This window comes from Amblyomma americanum, chromosome 10, assembly GCF_052857255.1.
Source record: "Amblyomma americanum isolate KBUSLIRL-KWMA chromosome 10, ASM5285725v1, whole genome shotgun sequence".
NCBI lineage: Eukaryota > Metazoa > Arthropoda > Arachnida > Ixodida > Ixodidae > Amblyomma > Amblyomma americanum.
Window position 1 is genome coordinate 61336345 of NC_135506.1, and position 4100 is coordinate 61340444.

Genomic DNA, 4100 nt, shown 5'->3' on the forward strand with positions numbered 1-4100 from the left:
CGATGTTTCGTTTCACTGGAACACCTGATATCCTAACATTTTGGCGGGCCCCCCGTCACCTGAAGCGAAACCGCGAGTGGTGTGGTGGTCAGTAGCGGAAGATACCGCTGCAGAATCGGCTGCTTGCGGCGGAAAAGGCGACAGTTCCATTGCCAGATTTGCTGCTCCAGCGCGACTGTCCATTTTACTATATTAATAAAGGCATTGCTTAGCAAAAAAGTAAAATAAATTTGTTCTATTGAAGTCGAACAACTGCACAACATATGATGAAATGCATAAATTGCACTCATTACAGCCCTCTGGACATTCATAAATGGGATTGAGACTGGTCACTGCACAAACGAAATAAACATAATTTTTCGTTAACAAATACAACAGCAATAGCAAGCAGGCAACAAAAGAAAACCATGAGACCTAAATAGGGCACAGAAAACAAAAATCAATGCCTGTTGCAGATTAAAATATGCAGGGCATACGTGTAGTTTCATCTATCTGAAGCAAATCAAAATAAGCAATGTGGCACTCCCAGAAGTGGCAATGGGTAGGACAGCTAAAGTTGTTGCACATCGTTGCGGTATTTATGCGATATGTTAAATATGTTCGATTCCCGTCATGATTCTGCGCTGTCAACATAGTCTTCAAAGGGTCTATTGAACCATCTGCTCGACCCTATCCCATCCACGGGAAGAGCCGCGCACTGATGCCGTTCCACATTTTGAGCAAGCAATCATAGGACTATTTCTTGGAAAGTTTTTTTAGAAATAAAAAATATGTGGAACGCTTCGCGATTTTGCGTGTCACCCTTCCGCAGGGTCGATGATAATCTCCTGTCTATCGTTCCAATTTTTGCATGTGTACTATGGAAGTACAGAACGAGGGCTTTCGTTGCTCTATTTATAGCAAGAAGTTAGGTGCCTCGTACTTTCGACAGTGCCAGCTGCTAGATATGAAGGGTTGTGCTTAAACTACCTGCGTATTATCGCAAATAAGATAACGTACTGCAGTGGCGAACATCCCCTGCAAGAAGCTACTATTTCGAATACTGCACGTACATCTTTTAACACCGACAAAATTAACATATGTCGGTTTTGGGCAGACCCAATTTTTAATCTTCGCTCCCTGTTGAGGTAGCCGCGGCTTCACCGCAATACTGAGTTGTCAGCGGCCTCCTGTGGGTGGAGAAGCAACGAACTTTACCTGCGCGAATTTGAAGCCTCTAATGGTGGTGGTGGTGGTAGTGGTTTAATTAAAAATAATAGTAAAAAGGAAGGAAAAGATTTTTGCTAGCCCCGGCATCTGCCATCGATACTGAAGCACCTGAGCTGGGGCAGCGGAAATAAAGGACAGCAGGCAGAATGGAGAAATGAAATGAAAGAGGTGAGGGGACAGGAATAGAGGACAGGGGGAGAAGTAATATGTACAAACTATTTACACAATAAGAAATGTGTCCAGGTTGTGCGCGTGATTAGTTCATTTTAGAGGAATTAAATCACGCACGCACACAGCACTGTGTAGGTTACAACTGGAGTGGGGCGTCCAGTTATTAATCGTTCAAGGTAGAACGCGCGGAGCGTTCGGTCACTGCGTGTAACTACCTGACGGAGAACAGGCGGGACGTCAAGCCCGTGTGTTCGAGGAATGCACAGAGGCTCACCAAAGTTCGCTCACGAGTGCGCGCACTGCCCTGCGGCCACAATAGCGTCTTGATGGAGTCTGGTAGTATGCCCTGCGCCCTATATGCCGCGAGCATATCGCGACGAGAATCGGCGAACGCGGAGCAGCGAAGGAGCAGATGTTCTAGTGTTTCCACTGCACCGCATCCGTCACACACATCACTCGTCGCGATTCCGTGACGCGCCCGTCGTTCCCCGGGCCACACGCAGCCAATGCGCGCGCGGAGGATCATTGCACGTTGTGACCGTGTAAGTGCGCGACAGCCAGTGACACTGTCGATGCGCTCACCTCCCGCGATGCGTGGGTCGGGGTGCTGCTTTCGGAGATGGTCGTGGATGGCCGCACGCACGTCCTCCAGCGCAAGGGGCAGATCGCTGGCAGGTAGTTGGTGTGCAGCGGTCGCGAGGTCGTCAGCTTCTTCGTTGCCGGCGATGCCGCAGTGACGGGGCACCCACTGTGCACGCACGGCACAACCTCTCTGCGCGAGGCGCTCGATGCGCGAGCGAATTTCCCGCACTAGTGGGGTACCGCGGCCGTTAGATTGCAGGCGGCTGAGGGCGGCGCGGGAGTCGCACAGCAGAGCACTCCTGGGCGGCGGAGGGCCGAGGGTGAGCAGCAGGTCCAGCCCGAGCCGGATCCCCATCAACTCCGCCGTGGTGGAGGAGCCCAGGAAGGCTGCGTGTTGCTGGCTGTGCAGTCGTAGGGCGGGGATGGTGGCCGCCGCAGCAAGGGAGCAGCTGTCGCGGGCCACTGAGCCGTCGGTGTACACGAGGAGATGGTCCTGGAGCTCCTCGTGTATGACGGCTCTGGCCAGCTGCTGCACAGCACAGAGGGGTGTGCTCCGCTTTCCCGCAATGCCGACGATCTCTCGCTGCGCCTCCGAGGCAGCAGGCCAGGGCGCGCAGGAGACGTAGGGGGGTGGGCCTTGGGTCAATTGCTCATACTCGAGCAGCGCCGCGCCCATTCGTGAGCGCGGGTGGGAGCGCATACGCTGCAGCAGCGAGCCGCCGTCCGGTGCGCGGTGAAGCCGGTCGATGTGATTCAGTGCCCTGCGCGCTGCTTGGAGCTCAAGGGGCTACGCTCCTGCCTCGGCCAACGTTGCGGCGCACTGCGAGTTTTTGGGCAGGCCTAGGCACACGCGCAGGGACTTGCGGTGCTGAAGCTCGAGCTTCTTCCAGCACGGCTTGCGCACCGTGACGAGCGGCAGTTAAAGATCCCCAGGTGGTCGAAATTATTCCGGAGCCCTCCACTACGGCACCTCTCTTTCTTCCTTTCTTTCACTCCCTCCTTTAGTTCTTCCCTTACGGCGCGGTTCAAGTGTCCAGCGATATATGGAACAGATACTGCGCCATTTTTTTCCCCTAAAAGCCAATTATTATTATTATTATTCTTCCCCTACAACGCGGTTCGGGTGTCCACCGATATATGTGAGACAGTTACTGCGCCATTTCCTTTCCTCAAAAATAATTTTCATTTTCATATTTTTCAGAACATCTCTGCCAGTCTGCGATGCCATACATGGAAAAATTGGTCCAGAGGGGAAATCTGTTTGAGCTAACGTGTTGCTGTCTCATTCGCTGATGATTAAAATGCGAGGGTGACGACAGATATAAGACCCTCCTATGTGGCCCAGTGGTTATGGCGTTCTACTGTTGAGCGAGATTTGGCAGGATGACTCTCGCCTCGCCCAATGGAACCGAAATGCTCAGACGCGCGTATACCATGGTTTCGCTGTTAATGTTTAGGCTAATGAGATTTACCGTCACAAAGCGACTCAGGCTATGAGGGACGCCGTAGTGAAGGGCTGCGGAGATTTAGACTACCTGGGGTTGTTTAACGTGCCCTGACGTCGCACAGTACACGGACCTCTTTCATTTCTCCTCCATCGAAATGCGACCGCCGCGGCAGGGATCGAACCCGGGTCCTGCGGACCAGCATGCCGAGCACCATAGCCACTGATCCACCGCAGCGGCTTGATTTCGGTGTATAGTTCCTAATGGAAATTAATTCGCAGCTCTCTGCCACAGCAGCATCACGGCCCCGGTAAACTACATCGCAGAGAACCAATTCGTCACTTTTTAGCTAACAAATTTAAATGTATACATATAAGCTTATACTAGACAAGAAGGCATTAAAATGAGGGCCTCACTATAACACATAGCAAGGTAGACAAAAGTCATTTACACCAAGGAATGCATACAAAATGTTTTTTTTGTTTTCTTTGCGTTGTTTTTCAATAGAAATTAGCATTGTAATAATTTTTGCCTGAGAAATGTGTGCCGCCGGTTGGATCAGAACGAACAAACTCTGCATGTTGAAGAGCTCGTCCATGGGTTGTGCTCGTATCATTTCGTTTACCTTCTACTCATGTCAGAAGGTCCCATTGATTGCGTTACTGCAGACGACGGCGCATTTCTTCGTTCCTC

The 4100-nt window shown here is 51.4% G+C and overlaps 1 non-coding gene across 1 annotated transcript; it reads right to left on the reverse strand.

Moving 5' to 3' along the window:
• Positions 1–766: 766 nt before the first annotated feature.
• LOC144108913 (U6 spliceosomal RNA) lies at positions 767–869 on the reverse strand. Its single transcript, XR_013309551.1, has one exon. It is a non-coding gene; the product is annotated as a U6 spliceosomal RNA (small nuclear RNA).
• Positions 870–4100: the final 3231 nt, after the last annotated feature.